Source organism: Saimiri boliviensis, chromosome 13, assembly GCF_048565385.1.
Source record: "Saimiri boliviensis isolate mSaiBol1 chromosome 13, mSaiBol1.pri, whole genome shotgun sequence".
Lineage (NCBI taxonomy): Eukaryota > Metazoa > Chordata > Mammalia > Primates > Cebidae > Saimiri > Saimiri boliviensis.
In genome coordinates, this window is record NC_133461.1 from 103,274,301 (window position 1) to 103,286,749 (window position 12,449).

A 12,449-nucleotide genomic window follows, 5' to 3' on the forward strand; every position below is an offset into this window, starting at 1 on the left:
CTTAAAGAGGTAACTGAAGTTAAATGAAATTACTAGGGTGGTCCTTCTAGGAAGATTAGGACATAGACATGCACAGCCAAGTAAGGTCACAGGGAGGAGACAGCCATCTCCAAGCCAAATAGAGAGGCCTCAGGAGAAACCAACCCTCCTGGCTCACTGACCTTTGACTTCCAGTCTCCAGAGCCATGCAAACATAAATATCCATTGTTGAAGCTATCCAGTATGTGGCACTTTGTGATGGCAGCCGAGCAAACTAATACATTGTGGGAAGTAGAAAAGTTCCCCTTTAAAGTTTCCTTTCTTGTTAAAGAATAAATCATAAGTGTGCTAATAACTCTTTGTTAAGCCCTATCCTATGTAGCTGTTAGATACGCCATGCTTACAGGCACCTAATACATTCTATGTCCTTGTACTTTAACCAAGATATCTGTGCTGGACATACTCACAGGCATGTCCCAGCTTTCCACTGCTTTTACCTGTTTAGAAAAGTTTTAAGTTGTTAGCCAGTCAGGTTTTAGTTTGTGAGGTCTGGCTCCAGGCAATGGAGATCAGACACAGCAGTAAGGACGATCCCAAATGCGTAAGGAATAAACATATCTGCTTTCCTTTGTTCGCTGTACTCTCGCGGCAAAATCATTAGTGAGAGTACCCTTCCTGTAGTCCAGGAAGTAAAAATTGCATTGCTAAAAAAAATCCTTAGCTCAGTGCCAGTTTTTCTTTGTGGCATTGAGCAACTGTTTCCAACCTCTATTGAACTTGAATCCCCCATTAAAGGTTTGACTGTTAGCAAGCTAGGTCCAACGAAGGGCCCCACAGGGTACTAACATGCATGTCGCTTGGCCTCAGCATCAACTCACCCCTGGCTACAATTCTGTGTCTTCTACTTGCCAGCTGTGTGACTTGGGAAAATGACTTCTACCTCTGGACCTTAGGTTCATCATGTATTAAAGGTGGTTCCTTCCTCCCAGGGTTAAATAAGGATGCAGTCAGACTGGATTAAATGAGCGGATGCTTATGAAGGCCGGATGCATTCGAGGCCCTGTGTGTATTAGCTTCCCTTCCTTAAGGATTGTGTATCCCCAGATAAATTGATACCATCTTCACTCACAGAGTCCTTGGTACTTTAGCATGTCTTTGCACTTTCATATGATTGTTAACTTAACCAGTCTTCAGTTAAGATAGGAAGAGTGGGCTGGGCTGAGTGCTGTGGCTCATGCCTGCAATCCCAGCATTCTGGGAAACCAAGGCAGGAGGATCGCTTGAGCCCAGGAACTCAACACCAGCCTGGACAACACAGTGAGACCCCTTCTCCACCAAAAAAAAAAAAAAGTGGCCAGGCATGGCTGTGGCCCCAGCTACTCGGGTAGCTCAGCTGCAAGGATAGCTTGGCCCTGGGGGTAAAGGCTGCAGTGAGCTGTGATTGTTCCACTGGACTCCAGCCTAGGCGACAGAGCCAGACTCTGTCTTAAAAAAAAAAAAAAAAAATAGAAAACAGAAAGAAATCTAAATAATTTGGACAAAATACAGAGCTAAATGATAGAAGAGTCCAAAATCCAGGCTTCCTGGCTTTTCTTTGACTAGAAAGACGGAAGCTCCCAGGGTGGAACGAGGCTAACCCTGCACAGGGCGAGAATTTCTCCTGTTGGACGCTGCGTGCGTCACAGGCCACGGTCACTTATATTTGGCTCAGAATAAATCACTTCAAATATTTTACAGAATGTGACTCCTTTCATCAACAATATGTATCGAAGGGACAGAGGTAATTTTTCTAATTTAAATAAAGGGTATTCCTGGCCCCCCTCCACCCCCACCCCTCCGCCATCCATCCAGACTCATTCTTCCCAAACACGAATTTCATTCCGTTTCTTCGCTATCTAAGAACCTTCTCTGATTCCTCTTCCCTGATGCTGGAAAGAAATCGTGTCCAGCTCGTGCCATCTGACCATCACCTCTCTGCATGGTCAGCCTGTGGCTCCTTGTGGAGCGTTTCCCACAATCCCCCTCCGCCTCCCCGGGCTCACTTCCCAGCTCTGCCGCCGCCACCTTGTGTCTGCCTTCCAGCTTCAGCTCCAGCCCTCCCTCCCTTCCCCTCCTCTCCAGGCAAACTCAGCTCGGGACCAGCAGGAACCCCCTTTTTAAGGGCCCATGCCCCAACCTCCACTGCCCCAAGCATGGAAAGAAAGAAAAATTCTGAGTTTCTTCAAAGGAAACTCCAGGCAGCTCCCTGGCCCAGACAGGCAAATACACAGCTTTCTAACAAGATCACAGTATCCTAAAACAATAGCCAAGGAAGTTAGAATTTAGAGATGTCTGCTTCCCCTAGAGAAACCCCACTTACGTATGGACGCACTGGCACGTAGACCTCAGGTAAGAGGAAACGGAGGACTCAACTCTGGTTCTCTCCATTCTTTGCTCTAATTTCTTCCTGAGGGGCTTGGACAGAGTCACATTCGGAGCCAGTTAACATTTTTTTTCACCAGGTCCCAAGTTTCCAGACAAAACTTCTCTTCCTTAACCAATTTCAAATCAGAAAATCTTTGACTCTACCCATAACCGGAAAGCCCCCACCTTAAGATACTGCATCCATTTAGGCCAAAAGCACTGTCAACTCCACGTGCTGATTTGCGATTCTGCCTACAGCTTTTGTTATCCTGCAGCACCTGGGAGCCCTGGGGAAGGTCAGGGTTTGAGCAATAGATACTCCGTCTGCCTTGCTTGGTGCCCTGCAAATAAACGCCTTCCTTTCTACCCCTGCGACCTCAGTGGGGATTTCCGGACTTTCTGCACGGGCAAGCGGACCCGGGGAGCTCAGTTCTGTAACCAGCTTGCCTATTTAAGGCCAATTTATTCCACTCTGAAGCCTCCCAGACAACTGCGACTCTCCCATTTTCTAACTCTGTGCCTCAAAACCCTCTGGGCCCTCGTGTCATTAATCAATTGGCCTCAGCTGGTCCCCCGCCCCACTCCCACCCCCAAGATTTAGCTCCCACCCTGCCACAAAGCGTTCCCACTGGAAAACTTGACAAATAAATCAGTAAACCAGTACCTGGGGCTTTTGCTGGAAAATCAAATTAGAGGATTTGTTTGAAGACTCTTTTTCATTCAAAAATAAGCAGGGATGTTAGTTCAAGACAGACATACACCCAAATTCCTTCTTACAAAGCAAACATTCCATTTTAATAGATTTAACCTGATTCTCAGGATACAGACCTAAAAATAGACATGTGTACTTCCCTCTCAACACCACAGGTAACTGGGTGCCACCCTCCAGCACACTGGGGCACAGCAGAGCAGAAGGAGGAGGAGGGGAGGGAGAAGGTCAGGGGTCAAAGGCCACTAGACACTGTCACACTGGCCAAGATGAACTCTGGAAAACTATTTCATAAAGCAGGTCATAAAACAGCCTGTCGTTTCCTCGTGGAAATAACATTGTAACTGGAAATTGATTCAGCACCGTAAATATACTGAAAGCGAAGACATCCCATCTGTATTAGTCCATTTTCATACTGCTATAAACAGCTACCTGAGACTGAGTAATTGATAAAGAAAAGAGGTTTAATTGACTCACAGTTCTGCAGGCTTAACAGGAAGCGTGACCAGGAGGCCTGAGGAAACTCACAGTCACAGCAGAAGGCAAAAGAGAAGCAAGCACATCTATCTTCCTACGGCAGCAGGAGAGAGAAGCAGGAGGCGCCACATACGGCTAAATACCCAGATCTCCCGAGAACTCACTCACTAGTGCATGAACAGCAAGGGGGAGCTCCGCTCCTACGATCCCATCACCTCCCACTGAGGCAGGAGAATAGGGAATTAGGGTAACCAAGGGTTAACGCACACGTGGCAGAAGGGCAGGTGCAGCCAGTTCCAGGCAAGAGTGAGCCGCACACAGGCCACTTCCTGGCTCCTGTGATAGCAAGACAGAAGTTTCCACTTCAGTCTCTGATTGAAGGTCTCTTGACCACAGGCCTGGTCTCCACCTCAGCCTCTGATTGGTCACGGACCCGTCCTTCATAGGGTGTAACCAACCGAGGCCTCTCAAGGGCACGTCGGAGTGTTACCAGATTGTTTTAGCCTAATGCAAACCCTAAAGAATGCTGCAACTGGGGCTCTGGAGCTGCTTGTTTCAGCATGTTCCCTCTGTGTGGAGTGCACTTCCATGTCAATAAATCTGTGATTTTGTTGCTTCGTTCTTTTGTTGCTTTGTGTGTTTTGTTCAATTCTTCATTCAACACCCCAAGAACTTGCTCAGCTCACACTCAAGACCTTCCAAGAGGTACCAACACCAGGCCCCTCTTCCCATTCAACAGGAGATCTGGGCGGTGACACAAATCCAAACCATATCGCCATCTATAAAACAGTTCTTAAATTCCTTACCAGAACAATCTATGCAAGACTTGGAATAAATATACTATAAATATACTATATGTGCTAATTAAAAGAGAGGTTCCATTAGATATGAATACATGGATGTACAATTCTGCTGTATCATAAATGTTATCTACCATGAATACATTGGCCATAATCATAAACGTCAAATCAATACTAAATTTTCCTTGCCTTCTTGGCATTTGGACAAGTTTTGGGAAGATGATTTGCTTGGTTCAGGTTTTCTAAAAAAAAAGTCCATAGAGAAAGTTTGAATAAGTATGGCCAAGAGAGGGATTCATCTTCGAATACTTGGTCCAACTTAGAGCAGCCTCAGCCTCGTAGGGGACAGGTGGGCAAGTGGAGGTGACAAGAAGAGCGTGGAAGCCTGAGACAGTGCCCAGAATTATTGTGGAACGAGAAGACAAAGTTAAGAGTCATCCAAACATGAGTGAATTTTTTGGCAGGTGGCAGGGAGCGAGGAAGACCCACACGGGAGGTGGCCGCAGACACTGGGGTGGCTGAGTCCCACATTCACTGTGAGATGGTTACTTTGGTATGTCAGCCAGTTGTTTGACCAGACACCGGTCTAGATGTTGCCATGAAGTTATTTCGTAGATATGATTCCATTTAAATCAGCAACGTCCAGTGAAGCAGTCTACCTGTGGTAATGTGGGTGGGCCTCAGCCAATCAGCTGAAGACCTTAAGAGCAAAGACCAATCTCTTCCCAGAGAGGAAGAAACTCTCCTGAAGGTTGCAGCCTAGAAACCTCACCTGAGTTGCCAGCCTGTTTTGCAGAATGCACACTCAAGACTGCAACATCAACTCACCTGAATTTGCAGCCGGTCAATCTCCCCTGCGGCTTCAGACTTGCCAGCGCCCACACTGTGGGAGCCAATTCCTTACAATCAATGTAGTCAGGTAGATAGGTAGGTAGGTAGAGAGATGGATGACAGATGGATAGCTAGACCGATGATAGATGGATAGATGAGGGAGGAAAAGGGAGAGAGAGAAAGATAAGTATCCTTTGTTGGCTGTTTCTTCAGAGAACCCTAACTGATACAATCTTCTTGTATCTTGAGCCAAGAAGGAACAAATTGTGCATAGAGTGGCCTGGATGGCAGAGAAGCTGCAACAGATGAGGAAAAGCGTGGCCGAGATCTCCAGTTCACTCCATCCCTACCTCACTTTCCCAAAGACAATAGGAGCCTTCTGAGTTCGTGGGACAACCCTGAACACCGGGCTTTTCAGAAAAAAGAGCCACCCACGCAGAATCACTGCCCAAGCAAACTATCAGCAAAAAGCGGCAGGGTGTCAAAAGTCCAGAATGAAACCACGGATGCTTTGTGTGGCTCAATCAGATGAACTTGGGAATAAGGCCAGTTCACCTTGGCGAGCCCCAGGTCCCTCAGGCCAATGCTTCACGATCAACCACGTGCGTAGCGCAGAGTCAGGGCTTTGGGAGCGGAGGACCGGGCTCTATCGATTCCTGACCCCTGGAAAGGACAAGGGCAACCTGTGTTCTCATTTGTAAAATGAAGATAAGTTTGACCCCAGGCTCACAGAGCGACTGAGAGCACTAGACTCACCAGCATGTGCTTCCTGAGCCAAAATACTCAACAAATAGAAACTGAAGCCAGTCACTCCTCACACCTCAGTGCTATTTTCTGTTCTTTTCTTTCCTTTTCTTTCCTCCCCTTCGCTCCCTTCCCCTCCCCTCCCCTTCCTTTCTAAGACAGTCTTACTGTCTCTCAGGCTGGAGTGTAATGGTGTGATCTCGGCTCACTGCAACCTCTGCCCCACCAGGTTCAAGCGATTCTCCTGCCTCAGCCTCATAAACTGCTGGGGCTACAGGCCTGCACCACCATGCCCAGCTAATTTTTGTATTTTTAGTAGAGATAGGGTTTTGTCATGTTGGCCAGGCTGGTCTCAAACACCTGACCTCAATGGATCCGCCCCCTTCAGCCTCCCAAAGTGCTGTGATTACAGGCATGAGCCACTGCACTGGGCCAGCTCAGAGCTATTTTTAAGACAGCTGCTAGGACACCTCCCACAGGGGAAATACTCCCCTTAGGTTGTGACAACACAAGACTTCATGTAGGGGTCCCCCAATTCGTAGGGACGTAATTTTCACGTCTTTGAAGGATATGAAAATTAGCCCCCTTAGGGGAAAAGATGGGTGGAGAGACTGGCCAACTGTGAAGTCCCTGGGGAAGAAGAGATCGGATTCTGGCAGGTGAAGCCTCTCCGCAGGATGAGGACAGAAGCGTCGCCATAACACCCTCCCAACAAGGAGCCCACACACCGTAAGACGGGAGACGGGAGCATCGGCTGCTGCAGGACATCAAAAATAAGCACACACTTTACAATGACTAACTCTCCCGACTCCCACAGGGATCCCCAAAGCGTCATTAGACTATCTTTATTATTATTTTTTTTTACACATAAAGAAACTAGGGCTCCAAGAGACTTGGTCAAGGTCCCCATATTGTGAGGGGGGAGCTGAGACCCATGCATAGGCACGTGAACCTGTCACTGTCACCTGCCCCTTTCATGACACCTGTGCCCTCGCTCACAAGGTCATGAGGTGATGACTCTCCCCTGGGGTCTGAAGATCAATGAGACAGACCAGGTCCTAAGACGAATGAACAAAGATAAACATAAACAGGTCGATGCTTCTGTTTTAGGAAAGGGAACCTTCAGCGAATGATCAAGATGAACAAACCGCCCATCCTCCTGGAGCTTTTCCTGCAGAGGAAGACAGACGTTCCAACAGCACAATTTCCACCTACCGCCAACCCCTGAAAACAATAATCAAATAAAATAGAAGATAAACCAGCATGACTGTGTCGTCTTAGGAAGTAGTGCAGGAGATCAGAGGAACTCGTGAGGGGCAGGAGTGGGGTGGGGCGAAGCAAAGGCTTCAAGGAGGATGTGAGGTTAAGCCGAGAACTGACGGAAGTCCAGGCCAGGGCATACACGCCTCTGAGTCCACGTACACAAAGTCAAAGGCCAACAGGACCAGCTGTGCTCCAGAGACCCAGCTTAAAGCATGCGGATATGAAAACAAAACGCGGATGTGCTATGGCTCAAAGTGTGGAAATCTGTACATATTTTTAGTTCAATGGGAGCCCTCCAAGAAATCCCCAGCTTGGGACTGGCCCCATAATGACTTGTTCACCTTCATCCGCCACAAAGCCTATAGGTCTGATCCAAACCAAGCCCTCAAAGCAAATGTGTAGGGTCCAGGCACACTGACTTCAGTCTGCTTGATTTCAAAGCCTGAGAGCATTGGCTCTTTTCCCCAGAGGCTACCTGCTTGACACAGCTTTCAAGCTGAATGCCAACTCCAGTTCCCTCGGGTGGCGACCTGCATACCACGGGGAAGTCCATGGGGAAGTCCAAATTGCTCAGCTGTCACTTCCTTCCTTTTCCTCTCCATCCCGAAGGAATCTGCAGCCCCCACCTTGGCTGGGGTCTTTGCACCTCTCTGAACCAACCAGAAGGAGTTCACGTAAGTGCCCAAGAAGAGTAGAGGGAGATAAGTAAAAGCGATGTGCTTCTATTAGAAGCTACAGACAGACCCGCGATAACATTTAAAAGTCAGTTTTAATTCTGAGCAAAACGGAAGTCAAAGCCCATCTGATGTCAGATTGAATGAACAGATTAAAAATTCAATTAGAAACGGCAGAGACTTGTCAATGATTTCCAAAGCCCCTCCAATCCCTTCTGCGTGGGCAGCAAAGTGAACCTGACAAAAATGCAAATCGGACTGTTCACTCCCCTGCCTGAAACCCTTCCATACCCGCTCACAACAAAACCCAGACTGCTCGCCACGGCTGCAAGGCCTCAAGCCTCTTTCTTCCCCAGCTTGCTGTTTTCTGGACCCACCAGCCTCTCAGCTCCCACACCCACCACGCTCCCTGTGCCTCTGAACACCCATGCAGGTGGCTCCTACTGCTGCAGCGTGCTTCCACCAGCTGGTACTGCTGGGATTCACTCAGGGTGGGTGAAGTAGCTAGGATTACAGGCACGTGCCACCACACCCAGCTAATTTTTGTATTTTTAGTAGAGACCAGATTTTACCATGTTGGCCAGGAGGGTCTTGATCTCTTGGCCACCTGCCCACCTTGGCCTCCCAAAGTGCTGGGATTACAGGTGTGAGCCACCACACCCAGCCCAATGTTTTGTATTTTTAGTAGAGACAGGGTTTCACCGTGTTGGCCAGGCTAGTCTCGAGCTCCTGACTTCAGGTGATCCACCCACCCCAACCTCCCAAAGTGCCGGGATTACAGGCGTCAGCCACGGCAGCCGGCCAAAAGAGTTTTTCTATGAACAGAAGAGTGTGATGGTTTCCAGATGATTCAAGCACGTTACATTTATTACGCACTTTATTTCTATTACTATCGCATTGTAATATATAATGAAATAATTCTACAACTCACCATAACGTAGACTCAGTGGGAGCCCTGAGCTTGTTTTTCTGCAACTGGATGGTCCCATGCGGGGGTGACGAGAGACACGGCCAGACCATCAGGCACTAGTTAGATTCTCAGAAGGAGCTTGAAACCTAGCTCCCTCGCACACACAGCTCCCAATAGGCTTTGCACTCCTATGAGAATCAAATGCCACTGCTCATCAGACAGGAGGTGGCGCTTTGGGGATGGGGAGCGGCTGTTCATACACACGAAGCTTGGCTCACGTGCTTGGCGCTCTCCTCTTGCAGTGCGGCCTGGTTCCCAACGGGGCAGGGGACCCCTAACATAGAGGACATGATGTGACAACGCCCCAGTTGTTAAGTTGTGTGGCAGACTCACAAGTGTTTGTTTTATTATATGTCATAGCCAATATGTAGTTAAAAATATCATTTTGTATGATCCAATACTCCCTCTGATAGTTTCGATAGTAACAGCGGCCAGTTCAAGGTAGTAAGATTTAGACGTGATTTCCTTCTCCCATATAAGTCTCTGAATGGTCTAAGTTCTTTTAAAAAAAATAACCGATTATTTCTAGAATCAGAAAACATAAACTTTGTAAAATATATGAGAAAAACGTATAGTGGCAAATTACAAATGGAAACGTGAAGATCTTTCCCATTTAAGGAGAAGCAAGTCGTGGCTGGTTTTCTGCTGATACGTTCAGAGACCCTTCTGCAGTGTTGGCTTTCAGCCTGTCCTCCTCCAGTGTTTCACCTACTTGAAGCACTTCTCTCGTTTCCGGTCCCAGACTGGAAGGAAGTTAGTGTTGAACTAAATTGAGTGGATATCCCAATTCTCTGGGAAATTGAATTTTTCCCTAGGTGGAGAGAGGCAGTCCGTGGAGACTGATGAGGGACCGCCCCAGCCCCATGCCCTGTCCCAACCACAGGCGGCTCAGGCTGGCTGTGGCGCAGCCGTGGAGCTGAGAGAGGCTGGGTGCTTTCGGGCAGGGAGACTTTCCCAGAGAGGGCAGGGCCTGGGACCAGAAAGAACCCAGGAATGTCATTGGGATGTTTGGTGGATTGGAAATCATGGCCATAACGTTTTCAAGCATCTCCTGCCAGGAGGAGGTATCTGGTTCTCGGCCTCTGTAATCTGCACTGGGCTTGGTACTTGCTGTGGTCCCCCGAATGTGGTACAAGCAGCACTGTGTGTGTTCCAGCACTAAGAGGCCTGCAGCTTCCATTTCCTCTTTTTTTTTTTTTTTTTTTTTTTTTTTTTTTTTTTGAGACGGAGTTTCGCTCTTGTTACCCAGGCTGGAGTGCAATGGCGCAATCTCGGCTCACTGCAACCTCCGCCTCCTGGGCTCAGGCAATTCTCCTGCCTCAGCCTCCTGAGTAGCTGGGATTACAGGCACGCGCCACCACGCCCAGCTAATTTTTTTTGTATTTTTAGTAGAGACGGGGTTTCACCATGTTGACCAGGATGGTCTCGATCTCTCGACCTCGTGATCCACCCGCCTCGGCCTCCCAAAGTGCTGGGATTACAGGCTTGAGCCACCGCGCCCGGCCTTTTTTTTTTTTTTTTTGCCCAACCACCATGTAAAGAGGTCCAAGCTCTCCTGTTAGATGGACGAGCTACATGGACAGTGAGACCCTGAAGGATGAGAGACCCTGGGGAGGAAGACGCCGCAGGAAAGAGACCCAAGATGTCACAGCGGACAGCCAAAACCGAGCTTCCATCTATGCGAGGGAGGTCACACTAGGTCCTCTAGCCCAGGTGATCCTGGTGACAGCGCTTGGAGCAGAGGGCTGAACCCACTGAGCCCAACCTAATACTTGACCCATAGAGTCATAAGCTATCAAATAGTTCTGATTAGCCAGAGTTCCGGGTGCTTTGGACCCAGCAACAGGTAACTGATACAGGGTGATAGAATGAGGATATAAAAATTCATCTCATTAATTGAAAAGTTTGCAGGACCCACTACTAAAAATTAGATAGAAGTCAGACCATAACTGGGCCATCTTACTCTGCCTGTCAACTCATCCAAAACCCGACAGCAAACTCTTGAAGGACAATCTAAAAGATGAGAAGGAGCGAATTTTATTAAGTGTGTCATACAAAAGGCTTTCTAGAATCCTCTTTGGACTCTCTCTTTATCAATTACTTTTCAGTTACAGCAACTGCCAAAAGTCAGTCTCTCCCCTTCCCTGTCTTCACACATATACACACATGCACAGCACACAGGCACACATATATATACATGTACACACATGTACGGACATTGTATGAGGCTGTTCTTGCATTGCTATGTGGAAATACCTGCGACTGGTTAATTTATAAAGAAAAGAGGTTGAATTGGCTCGTGGTTCTGCAGGCCCTACAGCAAGCAGTACAGGTATCTGCTCAGCTTTTGGGGAGGCCTCCGGGAGCTTGAACTCATGGTGGAAGGTAAAGTGGGAGCAGGCACTTCACACGACCAGAGCAAGAGCAAGAAGGTGGGCGGGGGGCATGCTGCAGACTTTTTAACAACCCGATCTCATGAGAACTCACTACCGCAAAGACGGCACCAAGAAGGTGGTGCTAAGCCACCCATGAGAAATCCACCCCATGAGCCGATCACCTCCCACCAGGCCCTGCCTCCAACACTGGGGATTACATTTCAACATGAGATTTGGGGGAACGGATAACCAAACCGTATCACACATATACAAATGCACTTGCGCACACACACACAGACGTGCCTACACACCTGTTCACACGTAGACAAATGCACACATACACACACACACGGGCATGCATGCACACACACACAGTTCCCTACCTCCCTGCCATGTTGCTTTACTGGCACTTCCTCTTCCATCACTGGCTGTCATTTGTGTGGCAGTGACTCTCCTTACTTTCTAAAGCCCTCTCTTCTTCAAGTCCTCTTCTACTGAGGAGAGCAGCTACTTCGACTTCTGATGAATCAATTCTCCATTTATTGCATACTCAAGCCGCAATAGCCACCCTTGTCAAGTTCCATGTATTTCACCTCTTCAATTTCTTTCCCGGCAGATTCTACAGTCCAAAGCCAAGGAGCCCTTTCTGTTCCAGCTCAAATGCCACATTCTCAAAACATTTTTTTTCATGCTTCGCACTTCCACCCTCCACATCAACAGCCCATGGAATAAGCTCCTGTCTTTGCTGACCTTGGGGTTATCCCCCTATCTTGCTCCACACAGGTCCGCCTCTCTTGCTAGTGTATAACCTGCTCGCGTGAAGTGCTGTGTCTTATTAATCTTTGTAATCACCACAGGCTCTAACTCAGTAGCACGCACATGGCAGGCATTCAGTGGCATTTGTCAAACTGAATGTAATTTCAACAAGGTCATTCATTCAGGTCTGTGCCAAGAAAAAAAAAAAAAGTCACCTTTTCTGAGATAAGCTGAGGTTATTTGCGTATCAAGTCAGTCCAAAATGAAAGCTACATCAAATGACAAATAATTTTCTATTTCAAAACTAGAAAAGGAATGGATTTTGTTTGGAAAATAAGAACAGGAATGATGTTTTCCCTTCTACTCTTCAGTGTTTGCCTGTATTTTGTAAATAAATGTGCATTCATTTTATAACAAAAATAAACTTTTACAGGAGTAACTCAGAAAACAGAAACTATATTATCACTT

The 12,449-nt window shown here is 47.6% G+C and overlaps 1 long non-coding RNA gene across 1 annotated transcript in view; it reads right to left on the reverse strand.

Moving 5' to 3' along the window:
- The window catches only part of LOC141580874 (uncharacterized), a 71,568-nt gene extending 68,550 nt beyond the window's left edge, over positions 1–3,018 (reverse strand). Inside the window, exon 1 of the long non-coding RNA XR_012513282.1 lies at positions 2,339–3,018. This is a non-coding gene — a long non-coding RNA (uncharacterized LOC141580874). The remainder of the gene's footprint in view (positions 1–2,338) is intronic.
- Between the last annotated feature and the right edge of the window lie 9,431 nt (positions 3,019–12,449).